The sequence below is a fragment of the Rhinoraja longicauda genome, unplaced genomic scaffold (genome assembly GCF_053455715.1).
Source record: "Rhinoraja longicauda isolate Sanriku21f unplaced genomic scaffold, sRhiLon1.1 Scf000586, whole genome shotgun sequence".
Taxonomy (NCBI): domain Eukaryota; kingdom Metazoa; phylum Chordata; class Chondrichthyes; order Rajiformes; family Arhynchobatidae; genus Rhinoraja; species Rhinoraja longicauda.
Window position 1 is genome coordinate 36,696 of NW_027601802.1, and position 15,887 is coordinate 52,582.

At 48.0% G+C, this 15,887-nt stretch overlaps 1 pseudogene; it reads right to left on the reverse strand.

Moving 5' to 3' along the window:
* Positions 1-5,561: 5,561 nt before the first annotated feature.
* LOC144591113 (proteinase-activated receptor 1 pseudogene) lies at positions 5,562-15,383 on the reverse strand (annotated as a pseudogene).
* Between the last annotated feature and the right edge of the window lie 504 nt (positions 15,384-15,887).

Here is a 15,887-nt window from a genome sequence, read left to right on the forward strand (position 1 = left end):
AGTGGCAGTTATTGCCTTACAGCACCAGAGACCCGGGTTCAATCCTGACCACAGGTGCTTGTTTGTACGGAGTTTGTACATTCTCCCTGTGACCAGAGTGGGTTTCCTCAGGGTGCTCTGGTTTTCTCCCATGCTCCAAAGACGTAGGTTAATTGGCTTTGGTATAATTATCTTGAATTATATTTGAAGGCGCTCGACATCGATGCGGAGTCCTGGGAGAGCCTTGCAGCTGACCGTACAAGGTGGCGAGGTACCCTGAACCAACATCTCAAAACGGGGGAAGAGAAACTGATGAAGACAGCGGCAGACAAGCGGGCACGCAGAAAGGAGTGCGGCAACTTCAACAGACCAGAGACCACATACAAACGTGACCTTTGCGACAGAGAATGTCGCTCCCGCATTGGTCTCTTCAGCCACAAGCGACGTTGCTCTAGCCGAGGTTTGGAGCCAGCAGCCAACTAGGATGCATCATCAGCCATGACCAAGGGGGCCTAAGAATGATCAATTGTCCCTACTGTGTGCGGGATACTGCTAATGTGTGGCGATCGCTGGTCGGCGCAGACTCGGTGTGTAGAAGGACGGGCCTGTTTCCACGCTGTATCTCTAAACTAAACTAAACAGCACAATTATAGAATTGATTTGGCCAAAAGTAGCTGTGATCCAGTGGAGAAATGTAGAAAAGGGGGAAGACGGCGGGTGAAGAGAAATGACATTCTGGCCTTCCATCACAGTGAGGAGGGGACTGGAGGGGACTCACTGTGATGGATGTTTCTTTTTTTTGTTTTTTTGTTTTGTGTTGGTTTGTGGTTGTGTAAATTGCTTATTTTATTGCTCTTACTGTTGGACTGTGGGTGACGAAACCTCGTCCAAAAGACTTGTTTTTTGGAAAGTAGTCAATAGTCAATTTATTTGTCACATACACATAAATGTGCAGTGAAATGAAAAATTACCCGCAATTCAACAATAAGACCAATAAGAATAATCAATAAAAATGCAATAACACATACCATCATAACCAACACCAAACAAAAGAAACATCCATCACAGTGAGTCTCCTCCAGTCACCTCCTCACTGTGATGGAAGGCCAGAATGTCTTTATGATAATAAAGGTAATTCTGATTCTGAAGAGTACAAAATAATTTGATCGCAGTTAGCTAGGTCCCAGAGTTTTCTAGAATGCTGTTGTATTTAATAAGATCACCAGAACAAAAATCTTAGGATGTATTTAACATGATTGCAGCAGCAAGCAGCAGCAGTAGCAGCAGCAGCAGCAGCAGCAGCAGCAGCAGCAGCAAGCAGCACCAAGCTGTGTTGCTTGGGAAGTAGTGTGTGGGGATTGTGTGGGGATTGTGTGGGGATTGTGTGGGGATTGTGTGGGGATTGTGTGGGGATAGTAAGGAGTAAGACCTGTGTGATCTCCCGGACTAGTTTCGATCGCCTAGCTTGGGGTCGGAGAGGAATTTCCCGGATTTTTTCCCAAATTGGCCTGGGTTTTTTATCCGGTTTTTCGCCTCTCCCAGGAGATCACTCAGTTCTTTTGGGTGGGCGGTTGGAGCGGTTGGAGTAGCGGCCGGGCGGTAGGTTTAGTAACCGAGCGCGGGGCTTTGTTTGGAGAGTATGACTGCCAGGGCAGTTTTTTGTTCTGGGTGTCAGATGTGGGGAATCTGGGAGTCTGATAGTCTTCCAGACATCCACATCTGCGCCAGGTGTGACGAGATGGGGCTCCTAAGGGACCGTATTAGGAACCTGGAGCGGCAGATTGATGACCTCCGTCTGATCAGGGAGAGTGAGGAGGTTATAGATAGGAGTTACAGGGAGGTGGTCACTCCTAGACCACGGGAGGTAGACAAGTGGGTCACTGTTAGGGGGGGCAAGGAACAGAGGCAGGGACTAGGGAGTACCCCGGTGGCTGTACCCCTTGGAAATAAGTACTCCTGTTTAAGTACTGTTGGGGGGGGCAGCCTACCTGGGGGCAACGACGGTGCCCGGGCCTCTGGCAAGGAGTCCGGCCCTGTTGCTCAGAAGGGTAGGGAAAGGAAGAGGAGAGCAGTAGTAATAGGGGACTCTATAGTGAGGGGGTCAGATAGGCGTTTCTGTGGACGCAGTCGGGAGACCCGGATGGTGGTTTGCCTCCCTGGTGCCGGTGTCCGGGATGTGTCTGAGCGTGTCCAGGATATCCTGAAAGGGGAGGGAGAGGAGCCAGAGGTCGTGGTACATATAGGTACCAACAATATAGGTAGGATAAGGGAAGAGGTCCTGAAAGGAGAATTCAGGGGGCTAGGAAGAGAGTTAAAAAAAAGGACTTCCAAAGTAATAATCTCAGGCTTACTGCCTGTGCCACGCGATAGTGAGAATAGGAATGGAGTGAGGTGGAGGATAAATACGTGGCTGAGGAACTGGTGCAGGGATTCAAGTTTCTGGATCATTGGGACCTCTTCTGGGGGAAGTATGACCTGTACAAAAAGGACGGGTTGCATCTGAACCCGAGGGGAACCAATATCCTGGCGGGGAGATTTGCTAAAATAACTGCGGAGACTTTAAACTAGTAAGGTTGGGGGGAGGGACTCAAACACAGATAGCTAATAGGCAGTGTGTGAGGCAGGAGGCAGAAAAGGGAAACACTCAGACCCAATATGTAGGAGAGAAAGAAGGGAAAAGAAATAAACTGAGAATAAGAAATGATGGGTCCCTTAAATGTGTATATTTTAATGCTAGGAGCATTGTAAGAAAGGTGGATGAGCTTAGAGCCTGGATTGACATCTGGAAGTATGATGTTGTGGCGATCAGTGAAACATGGTTGCAGGAGGGTTGCGATTGGCAATTAAATATTCCAGGATTTCATTGTTTCAGATGTGATAGAATCGGAGGGGCAAGAGGTGGGGGTGTTGCATTGCTTGTCAGGGAGGATATCACAGCAGTGCTTTGGCAGGACAGACTAGAAGGCTCGATTAAGGAGGCTGTTTGGGTGGAACTCAGAAATGAGAAAGGTTTAGCAACACTTATAGGGGTGTATTATAGACCGCCAAATAGGGAACGAGAATTGGAAGAGCAAATATGTAAGGAGATAGCAGATATTAGTAGTAAGCACAGAGTGGTGATTGTGGGTGATTTCAATTTTCCGTATATAGACTGGGAATCACATTCTGTTAAAGGGCTGGATGGTTTGGAGTTTGTAAAATGTGTGCAGGATAGTTTTTTGCAGCAATACGTAGAGGTGCCTACCAGAGAAGGGGCAGTGTTGGACCTCCTGTTAGGAAATGAGATGGGTCAGGTGACGGAGGTATGTGTTGAGGAGCACTTTGGGTCTAGTGATCATAATGCCATTAGTTTCAATATCATTATGGAAAAGGTCAAATCTGGACCAAGGGTTGAGATTTTGGATTGGAGAAAGGCTAATTTTGAGGAGATGAGAAAGGATTTAAAAGGAGTGAAATGGAAATTGTTGTTTTATGAAAAGGATATAATAGAGAAATGGAGGATATTTAAAGGTGAAATTTTGAGAGTACAGAGTCTTTATGTCCCTGTTCGGTGGAAAGGAAAGAATAATAATTTGAAAGAGCCGTGGTTTTCTAGGGAAATTGGACACTTGGTTCGGAAAAAGAGGGAGATATACAATAAATATAAGCGGCAGGGAGTAAATGAGGTTCTTGAGGAATATAAAGAATGTAAAAGGAATCTTAAAAAGGAAATTAGAAAAGCGAAAAAAAGATATGAGGCTGCTTTGGCAAGTAATGTAAAAGTAAACCCCAAGGGGTTCTACAGATATGTCAATAGCAAAAGGATAGTGAGGGATAAAATTGGTCCATTAGAGAGTCAGAGTGGACAGCTATGTGCTGAGCCGGAAGAAATGGGGGAGATATTAAACAATTTCTTTTCTTCGGTATTTACCGAGGAGAAGGATATTGAATTATGTGAGGTAAGCGAAACAAGTAGAGTAGTGATGGAAATTAGGAGGATTAAAGAAGAGGAGGTACGGACACTTTTGAAGAATATAAAAGTGGATAAGTCTCCAGGTCCTGATAGGATATTCCCTAGGACATTGAGGGAAGTTAGTGCAGAAATAGCAGGGGCTATGACGGAAATATTTCAAACGTCATTAGAAACAGGGATGGTGCCGGAAGATTGGCGCATTGCGCATGTTGTGCCTTTGTTTAAAAAAGGTTCTAAAAGTAAACCTAGCAATTATAGACCTACTAGTTTGACGTCTGTGGTGGGAAAATTAATGGAAAAGATACTTAGGGACAATATATATAATTATTTGGATAATCAAGGCCTGATTAGAAACAGTCAACATGGATTTGTGCCTGGAAGGTCATGTTTGACTAATCTTCTTGAATTTTTTGAAGAGGTTACCAGGGAAATTGATAAGGGCGAGGCTGTGGATGTTGTCTATATGGACTTCAGTAAGGCATTTGACAAGGTTCCACATGGAAGGTTGATTAAGAAGGTTAAATCGTTGGGTATTAATAGTGAGGTTGCAAGATGGATTCAACAATGGCTGAATGGGAGATACCAGAGGGTAACGGTTGACAATTGTATGTCAGGTTGGAGGCCAGTGTCTAGTGGAGTGCCCCAAGGATCTGTGTTGGATCCACTGTTGTTTGTCATTTACATTAATGATCTGGATGATGGTGTGGCAAATTGGATTAGTAAATATGCAGATGATACTAAGATATGTGGAGTAGTTGATAGTGAGGTAGATTTTCAAAGTCTACAGAGAGACTTGGGCCTTTTGGAAGGGTGGGCTGAAAGATGGCAGATGGAGTTTAATGCTGATAAGTGTGAGGTGCTGCATTTTGGTAGGACAAATCAAAATAGGACGTACAGGGTAAATGGTAGGGAATTGAGGAATGCAGTGGAACAGAGGGATCTGGGAATAACTGTGCATTGTTCCCTGAAGGTGGAATCTCATGTGGATAGGGTGGTGAAGAAGGCGTTTGGTATGCTTGCCTTTATAAATCAGAGCATCGAGTATAGAAGTTGGGATGTAATGTTGAAATTATACAGGGCATTGGTGAGGCCGAATCTGGAGTATGGTGTGCAGTTCTGGTCGCCAAATTATAGGAAGGATGTCGACAAAATGGAGAGGGTACAGAGGAGATTTACTAGAATGTTGCCTGGGTTTCAGCACTTAGGCTACAGAGAGAGGTTGAACAGGTTGGGTCTTTATTCTTTGGAGCGTAGAAGGTTGAGGGGGGACTTGATAGAGGTTTTTAAAATTATGAGAGGGACGGACAGAGTTGACGTGGGTAGGCTTTTCCCTTTGAGAGTGGGGAAGATTCCAACAAGGGGACATAGCTTCAGAATTGAGGGACAAAGGTTTAGGGGTAACATGAGGGGGAACTTCTTTACTCAGAGGGTTGTGGCTGTATGGAATGGGCTTCCGGTGGAAGTGGTGGAGGCTGGCTCGATTTTATTATTTAAGAGTAAATTGGATAGGTATATGGATAGGAGGGGATTGGAGGGTTATGGTCTGAGTGCAGGTAGATGAGACTAGGTCAGGGAGAATGGTCGGCGTGGACTGGTAGGGCCGGACAGGCCTGTTTCCATGCTGTAGTTGTTATATGTTATTGTTATATGTTATTGCCTCAACACCATTCTGCTGATTGCGCTGATGGGGGGTGGAAGTTCCCACTTTATTAATCCGTTCTTTTACCTGAATCATTTTGTTCTGCCCAGAACGCAGAAGGTGATGTAGCTGGTTTTGGAAGGAGGACGATGCGTAATAATAAATCAATGGATCAAGACAACAGCTCACACTACCCAGGCACAGGGAGAGATGGTAGGCAAAATAAAGTGAATCCCCTTTCCCGTGAATAAGATTCAGGATGTGTAACACCAAGATGATGTTAGTGGGTATAAAACAGACAATGAACACACTGAGTACAATGATCGCCAGGACGATGGCATGTCTCTTCCCCTGCGGGTTGACCGCACTGGCCGAGTGCAGTGTTGAGATTATCTTCGCGTAGCAGACTGTGTTGACGACCAGGGGAACGAGAAAGAAAACGACCAAGAGGCAGGGTAGACAGTAGTGGATAAAGGTGTACGGGTCGTCGGAATAGTGCACGTCGTAGCAGGTGGTGATTTCCAGGTAGGGGTTGTACACGGCCTGCTCTGTGAGGAAGATGGGAAGAGTGCCGCAGATGGGGAGGAGCCAGGAGGCGAGGCAGAGACAGGCTGCTCGCCAGCGGCTCCGCCAGGAGGTGCACCTGATAGGGTAGACCACGGCCAGGCAGCGGTCCACACTGATGCAGGTCATCAGCAGCACCGAGCTCCACATGTAGGCGTAGAAGCCGCCCGTCACCAGGCGGCACAGGAACGAGCCGAGCCGCCAGTCGTTGCCGGAGAAGTGGTAGGAGATCTTGAGCGGCAGAAGCAGCGCGAACAGCAGGTCGGCAGCCGCCAGGTTGGTCATGTACATCACCGCCGAGTTGTTGGCTGCGCCCACCTTGAAGAGGAACACCAGGATCGCCAGCAGGTTGAGCGGCAGGCTGGCGGCAAGCACCAAGGTGTAGAGGACAGGAATGACCACCGTCGTGCCCGGGCCCTTCAATGTCCCCGTGCCCCACGCTGCGGGCATTTCATTTCCCTGCGAGCCGAGGGAGTGACTCCCATTCAACCCCCGTCTCAACGTCGGCACTGGCACCGGCACTGATCCCCTCCTCTGGGAACCGCTGCCGTCAGAGATTTTGCGATACCGGCTCCCTCCAAAGGTTTTGGGAGAAAGGTTAATTCGGGAACTCGAGTTCCTCTCTGAAAATACAAGAACAATAAAAAAATGATAATAATTTAAACACGTTTATAGACAATATTGCCCTTCGAGCCAGCACCGCCATTCAATGTGATCATGGCTGATCATTCTCAATCACTACCCCGTTCCTGCCTTCTCCCCATACCCCCTGACTCCGCTATCCTTAAGAGCTCTATCTAGTTCCCTCTTGAATGCATTCAGACAATTGACCTCCACTGCCTTCTGAGGCAGAGAATTCCACAGATTTACAACTCTCTGACAAAACGTTTTTCCTCATCTCCGTTCTAAATGGCTTACCCCTTATTTTTAAACTGTGGCCCCTGGCATAGACTATTTTCTAAATGGGAAGAATATTCTGAGATCGGAGGTGCAAAGGAACTTGGGAGTGCTGGTACAGGATTCCCAAAAAGTTAGTATGCAAGTCGAATCGTTAGTAAGGAAGGCAAATCCAATGCTTGGATTTATTTCGGTAGTTGATGTGGAAAGGATATTTTCACTAGTGGGAGACTCCAGGACCAGAGGCCATAGCCTCAGAATACAAGGACGTACCTTTAGAAAGGAGATGAGGAGGAATTCTTTTAGTCAGAGGGTGGTGAATCTGTGGAATTCATTACCACTGACGGCTGTGGAGGCCAAGTCAATTGATATTTTTAAGGTGGTGATTGACAGATTCTTGATTAGTACAGGTGTCAGGGGTTATGTGGAGAAGGCAGGAGAATGGGGTTGAGAGGGAAAGAAAGATCAGCCATGATTGAATGGCGGAGTAGACTTGATGGACTGAATGGCCTAATTCTGCTCCTATAACTTATGAAATATCTCGTTATCTCAGTCCTACTTGCTGAACCCCAGTCCTGTGACCATGAGCTAGGTTACTGCCCAATTCACTTCGGCCCCACTGCGGACATTGGACTTTGTCTCTGGAACTGTGTGCTGCAATGCTGAGAACTATATTCTGCACTCTGTATCTTTCCATTTGCATTACCTATTGTTCTAGAGTTTGGCCTGATTGTATGATTTGTACACCATTGTCAAGTTTGCAGTCGACACAATGGTGATTGGGCTGATTACCAACGGTGATGAAACAAAATACAGAGCGGAGGTGCAGAACCTGGCGGACTGGTGCTCTAATAACAACCTGTCCCTAAATATCACCAAGACCAAGGAGCTGATCATCAACTTCCGTAGGTCACATAACGGGGAATACGCCCCGATCTTTATCAACGGGGACAGTGTGGAGAGAGTGGCCAGCTTCAAGTTTCTGGGCACTCACATTTCGGAGGACCTCACATGGTTCAATAACACTGCTGCGCTGGTCAAGAAGGCACAGCAATGACTGTTCTACCTAAGAACACTGAAGAAGTCTGGTCTACCCCAACAGCTGCTGACGACCTTCTACCGCTGCACCATAGAGAGAATCCTAACACACGGCATCCCTTTGTGGTACCTCAGCTGCACGGTGACAGAGAGGAAAGCTCTTCAGCGGGTAGTCCATAGAGCTTAGAGGACCATCGGAATACAGCTACCAGCCTTGGAGGGCATCTACAACACACGATGCCTCAGAAAAGTCACCAGCATCCACAAAGACGGTAGCGCAGCGGTAGAGTTGCTGCTTTACAGCGAATGCAGCGCCGGAGACTCAGGTTCGATCCTGACTACGGGTGCTGCACTGTAAGGAGTTTGTACGTTCTCCCCGTGACCTGCGTGGGTTTTCTCCGAGATCTTCGGTTTCCTCCCACACTCCAAAGACGTACAGGTATGTAGGTTAATTGGCTGGGTAAATGTAAAAATTGTCCCTAGTGGGTGTAGGATAATGTTAATGTGCGGGGATCGCTGGGCGGCACGGACTTGGAGGGCCGAAAAGGCCTGTTTCCGGCTGTATATATATGATATGATATGATATGATATGAAAGACTCTTCACACCCCTGCAACAGTCTGTTTGAACTTCTACCATCGGGCAGATGATACAAGGCCTCCCCGTGACCTCGTGGATTTTCTCGTAGATTAATTGACTTGGTGTATGTGTAGGATAGTGTTAATGTGTTAAACGCTGGTTGGTGCGGACTCTGTGGGCTGAAGGGCTTGTTACCACGCTGTATCTCTAAACTAAACTAAATCAATCCCATCCCTGGCCTGGCCTGAAGTTGATGGAGAGTGATAGAATCACAATGCAAGTGATTCTATGAATTATTCCAGCACAACAATGAAAATATATTTTCATGGATAATTAAGGGTTGGTTGGTGAAATTAACTCACTATGTTTGTTCTTCATATGGATTTAAAATAGCCCAAAATGACAAACTTCATTAAAAGTCTCCACTAGATTTTTCTCCATATCTTTAGACTTTAGAGATACAGTGTGGAAACAGCCCCTTCGACCCACCGAGTCAGTGCCGACCAGTGATCCCCGCACACTAATACTATCCTACACGCAAGGGACAATTTACAATGTTACTGAAGCCAAATTACCTACAAACCTGTACATTTTTGGAGTGTGGGTGGAAACCAGAGCACTCACAGAGAACCCACGCGGTCATAGGGAGAACATCAAAATTCTGTACAGACAGCACCCATAATCAGAATCAAACCAGGGTCTCTGGGGCTGCAAGGCAGCAACTCTACGACTGTGCCACTGCACCACCACCAGATAGATCTGTTTCTATCTATCACCCAGGAGCCTCGGCATTAACCCCCCCCCCCCCCCCCCCCCCCCACCTCCTCCTCACCCACCTAGTTTAGATTTTAGATTTAGAGATACAGCGCAGAAACAGGACCTTCGGCCCACCGGAGCCGCGCCGCCCAGCGATCCCCGCACACTAACATTCTCCTACACCCACTAGGGACAATTTCTTGCTTTGCTCTCATCTTTAGTATATGTTTGAAGCGCCTCACTCCGACCTCAACTACCACCCCTCCCTACCCTCTCTCCCCAGTTCACCAAACTGTTTCAGCTTATGCCACAAAATCTCTGAACAACAGCTGTCCAAAAAGCTCTTTCCACTCTCCCCCCTCCCCCCCCTTCGCCTCCCCCCACTCCATGCCTTATCTTGTCTTCAGCTTTCTATCCTTGTCTCAATAAATGCAGTGGTTTTTACCCCAAATACCCTTCACGTCACGTCAAAGCATTTCCTGCACTGATTATTCTTCACAGAAAACTATTTCTTCTAATCACCTTTTAAGTAATTGTGAGCAATGATAGCTCTTCATCATTGACATCCCAAGCAAATTCTTTCCCCAATTGCCTTCAAAGTTTTTCATTATCTATCTTCTGTTATTATATTACTAAAACTCTCATATATATTGCATTTAGTGCGTGCCCGAAATACAGCCAAAACGGTACACAATAGCGTGACAATTTTAGCAAGTTTCGTTACACTTTAAAAACAATTAACTTAATAAACTTTAATAAACGTTCCCCCCCACCAGGAGGTCCGGTGCCCGTCCCGGCATGTCCTGCACCTGACCTTCCTCCCGTGGTGCAGCGCGTTGGCAGAGGGTCAAACAAGATGGCCGCCGCTGCCGCTGCAGGAGAGGTTTCCACCCAATGGGTCCACGGCTCTCTCTGGCTGACGCGATGGCTGCCCGGGGCGAATTGAGTGGCTCCCTCTCCTGTCCTCCCTCGCCCGCCCACAACCCCAGGGGACACTCCCCGGCTGCCAACGGGTCCACGGATCATCAGTTAGGGGGGGGGGGGGGTAGCCAGGCCCGCGGGAGAGATTTAAAAATCACTTTTTAAACTTTAATACTTACGTAAGATGGCTGCAGCATCCGCTTGCACAGTTGGGGGAGGGTTGACGCTCGGAGGGGTGGGTGGGACAAGCTTGACACTTGTCGGTGTGGATAAGTTGGGCTGAAGGGCCTGTTTCTACGCTGTATGACTAATTTAATTAATACTAGACCAAGTGGACCCGTTGGGCCCATTCCTCGTAGAGGGGGGGGGGGGGGGGGGGTGGGGGGGCAGGGAAAGGGAGAGGGTATGATTGAGTGAGGCCTGGACCCAAAGCCTCTCTTGTATTGCAGCACCCTCAACCCGCCACTCATCCCCCCCTCCTCCCCCTACTAACCCACTCCATCCCCCCTAGCCACCCCCACTTGCTCCTCCCCTGCCCCCACCCGGGAACGCGGGGGGATGGAGTGGCTGAATGTTAGACCAATGCAGTAGAGGTTTGGGGGAGTTTCAAAGGGGGTTCAGGGGGGATTAATTGGGTGAATGGAGGGTGGAAGAGAGGGGGGGATAATGGGGCTGGGGATGGAGTGGGTGAGATGAGGATAAGGGGGTGGGTTGAGGAGGGGAAGATAAGGAGTTGAGGGGGGGTGGATGTGTGGTGCTCTTAAAAAAAACAACCTGAAACCAATTTAAGTTAATGCAGCACAGGTTTGGAGGAGTTTTAAGGGGGATTAAGGGGGGAATGGAGTGCGTGAGTGGGGCTCTGAAGAAAAATGCTAAACACAATTTCAGTTAATGCAGGAAAGGTTTGGGTGAGTTTTAAGGGGGGGCGGGGTTGAGGTGGGAATGGAGTGCGTGAGTGAGGGGATGGGGTGGCTGAGTAAGGGGAGGGTGTTAGACCAATGCAGTCGAGGTTTGGGGGAGTTTTAAAGGGGGCTGAGGGGGGATGAATTGGGCGAATGGAGGGTGGGATAAGGGGGCTGAGGGGGATGGAGTGGATAAGGGGGGTTGAGGTGGGTTGTGGCGGGGGATGATAAGTGGGGTTGAGGGGGTGTGGATGGAGTGGGGCTTTTACAAAAACCTGAAACCAATTTAAGTTAATGCAGCACAGGTTCGGGGGGTTTTAAGGGGGATTGAGGGGGGAATGGAGTGCGTGAGCGGGGTTCTGAAAAAAATCCCAAACACAATTTAAGGTAATGCAGGAGAGGTTTGGGGGAGTTTTAACGGGGGGGTTGAGGTGGGAATGGAGTGCGCTCCCCCCCCCTCCTCCCTCCTCCCCCTCTCCTCCCCCTCTCCTCCCCCCCTCCCCCTCACCCAGTCCATCACCCTCCCCCCCTTCACCCACCATCCCCCCTCAGCACTGCAGTCAGTCGGGCGGGTGCCCCATCTCGGCGTGGGAGAGGCGACTACACCTCCCGGCGGTCAGCGCGGCCCGATCTGAGGAGTGGCAGGCGCGAGGCATGCCGGGACGGGCGGCTGTGCTCCGAGGGGGGTGGCGGGGGCGCGCATTAGTGAAAGGTCCGGGGGTGGGCGGGGGAGCGCATTGGTGAAAGGTCCAGGGCGGGTTAGCGCATTAGTGAAAGGTCGGGGGGGGGGGGGGAGGAGCTGATCTGTGGAAGACTTGCGGCTCGCATTGCATTGTGACGTCACAGGCTGAACACCGGCGGGGGGTGGGGAGCGCGAGCTGATCTCATAGGTGCACGGGTGCCATTGTGACGTCACACGCTGAAGCCCTTCAGGAAATGGGTTAGAATTGAACATTTTAAACTTTAAAATCTCTCTAGCTTTAAAAATGTAGTTTCAATTTGAATGAAACCATCCACTGACACCATCCTTCCAGCGGCCATCTTCTTTCCCCTTCACTCTAAAATTCTTATGGGGTTGGACAGGCTAGATGCAGGAAGATTGTTCCTGATGTTGGGGAAGTCCAGAACAAAGGGTCACAGTTTAAGGATAAGGGGGAAATCTTTTAGGACCGAGATGAGAAAGTTTTTTTTCACACAGAGAGTGGTGAATCTGTGGAATTCTCTGCCACAGATGGTAGTTGAGACCAGTTCATTGGCTATATTTAAGAGGGAGTTAGATGTGGCCCTTGTGGCTAAAGGGATCAAGGGGTATGGAGAGAAGGCAGGTACAGGATACTGAGTTGGATGATCAGCCATGATCATATTGAATGGCGGTGCTGGCTCGAAAGGCCGAATGACCTCCTCCTGCACCTATTGTCTATTGTCTTATTGAGGCGTAAAAATATCAGGAGAGGAATACATCAGGTACATGGATAGGACAGGTTTTGGAGGGATATGGACCAAATCCTTGCAGGTGGGACTGGTGTAGCTGGAAGATGTTGGCCGGTGTGGGCAGGTTGGGCCGAAGGGCCTGTTTTCACACTGTATCACTTTATAACTCTCCATGACTATCACCCGCTGAGTTACTCCAGCGTTCTGCATCCCGAAACATCACCCACCCTTTTTCTTCAGAGATGCTGCCTGACCCGCTGAGTTATTCCATTTACTTCATGAATTTCTTGTTCAGGTGCCAGAGTGTATGATTCAGTGTTGATCGCCTCCTCCCACTCTCCAGATCACTACTCTTTTCATGATATCGTTAACTTTCAGTGTCTTTCCACTTCCTTGAGCTCTCTGAGCCCGGCACTCCATCCACCAATGTTATGTTTCGCAGGTACTTGGCTCCTACCTCCCTCCGAGTTTTTGGCAAACCTGAAAGTCAGGATACAGCCCGGAATGTACGCAGTAATCTGGAAAGATTGGGTATTAGTAGGACGTTCCTTTAGGAAGGCGAATTTCTTTAGTCAGAGGGGTGGTGAATCTGTGGAATTCATTGCCACAGACGGCTGTGGAGGCCAAGTCAGTGGATATTTTTAAGGCAGAGATAGGTAGATTCTTGATTAGTACGGGTGTCAGGGGTTATGGGGAGAAGGCAGGAGAATGGAGGCAGCCATGATTGAATGGCGATGCAGACTCAATGGGCCGAATGGCCTAATTCTGCTTCTATCACTTATGAACTTATTAAAAGGATTTTGTTTTTGGATGACAATGAAGGCTATTCTAATCTATACAAGAGATTGCAGGTGTGTGGGGTCTTGAGGAAAGCACAAAGTGCTGGATTAACTCAGTGGCTCAGGTAGCATCAGTGGAGGGATTGAATAGGGAACATTTCGGGTCGGGACCCTTCTGAAGGGATTAGTCCAAAGAAGGGTCTCGTCCCGAAACGTTACCTGCCCATTCGCTCCCCCGCTGAGTTCCTCAGGTACTTTGTATTTTGCTTATCGTTAGAGGGCTGGCATTTAGTCTGCCCACTCTAATTACAGAGTTTTAGTCTTCGCAATCCCAACGAAACGGCCGTGCAATCTGTTTCCGATGACACGGGTAACCACGAACAAAAGAATGGCTTTGGATGTCAAGGTGCTAAACCCTCCTCTCTCACGCACGTTGGATAACGACTCATCGAGACAGACACAAACAACTTGAAGCGTGAAGAACTGTCCCGACCCAAAACATCACATATCTGTCCCGACCCAAAACATCACACCTTCCCTCTGAAGATGCTGCCTGACCCGCCGAGTTACTCCAGCAACTTTGTGCTTGCTCAGTACCCCACCATCCACTCACTGTCTCTTGCGTCTCCACTCGGGGAGACCGTTGCTACAACGCTCCCACATGCAACAGCTAAGCCAATTCCATCCTCAATTCCTTCAAGTGTGTCGGAAGGAACTGCGGGGGTTGCTTTACAGTGAAGATGGACTCAACACTGAGCGAATAGGTGACGTTTCGGGTCGAGACCCTTCTTCGGGCGTCTGAAGTTCTTCCCGAAAGAACTTGAAGTGTGAAGATCTTCAGGCAAGACACAAAATGCTGGAGTAACTCAGCTCAGCGGCGGCATCTCTGGAGAGAAGGAACGGGTGACGTTTCGGGTCGAGACCCTTCTTCAGACTGATAAATATTATAAAACCAACAGCACAATTAAACAATTGATTTGGCCGAAAGAACTCTGGAGAACTTCAGCCGTCTGAAGGAACTGCTGCCTGTCCCGCTGAGTTACTCCAGCTTTTTGTGCCTATCTTCGGATTCAACCAGCATCTGCAGTTCCTTCTTACACAACTGTATTAGACACATAGAAAATAGGTGCAGGAGGAGGCCATTTGGCCCTTCGAGCCAGCACCGCCATTCATTGTGACCATGGCTGATCATCCACAATCAGTAACACATCCTTTAACGAAAATGTCCAGTTACGCCAGTATTTTGTGTCTATCTCTCTCTCTCACACACACATACATATATATATATATGTGTGTGTGTGTGTGTGTGTGTGTATATACACACACACATATATATATATATCAGTCTGAAGAAGGGTCTCGACCCGAAACGTCGCCCATTCCTTCTCTCCTGAGATGCTGCCTGACCTGCTGAGTTACTCCAGCTTTTTGTGAATAAATACCTTTGATTTGTACCAGCATCTGCAGTTATTTTCTTACACTATATATATATACACACACATACATATACACACACACATACACACACATATATACATACATATATACACACACACATATACATACATATATATACACACACACCCGCACACATACATATATATATACACACACACATATATACATACATATATACACACACACATATACATACATACATATATATATATACACACACACACATATACATACATATATATACACACACACACACACACATGTATGTATATATATATATATATAAAATCATCTTTCATTCTTCTTCCCCTCCCCCTTCCCTTTACCCCTTACTCCACCCTCCCTGCCCCCTGCTCACCGGACTGTAGAGCAGAGCCCACGGCAGCCAGAACCATCCATATCACCAGCAACTCTGTCCGGGACATCCCGTGTGTGAGAGGATTCTCCCCACTCTTCACAAGTGAAGACCAGTCCGCTAACTGCCTCTCTCCTTTCCCCCCCCGCTGTTTTCTCTTTTGGTTCTCTAGCCTCAGAAGCTTATACGTCGACTTCAGCTTGCACTTTTCATTTTATTATCCAGTTGAACGCTTCCTGGACAAACCTCCCCGTCTGCGAGTTTGGGGAGTGTTCTTAAAGTGGTCAGACCTCTCCCGGTTAACCATAGCCTCACGATGGATGTCTCACTTGACAACTATCACTATGCCTTCAAGCACTAAGCGCTGAAATACCTTTAAAAATATATATATTGGTGTAAAATAGTGCAGCTGTCGCCTCCATCTCCATAGCAACGGTGTAAACCCAACCAGGCACATACCTCCAGTAAGGTTCAGTTTAGTTTATTGGTGTCAGTGTACCGAGGTACAGTGAAAATCTTTTGTTGCATGCTAACCAGTCAGCGGAAAGACAATACATGATTACAATCTATCCATTTACAGTGTACAGATACATAAGAGAATAATGTTTAGTGCAAGGTAGAGCCAGCAAAGTCCGATC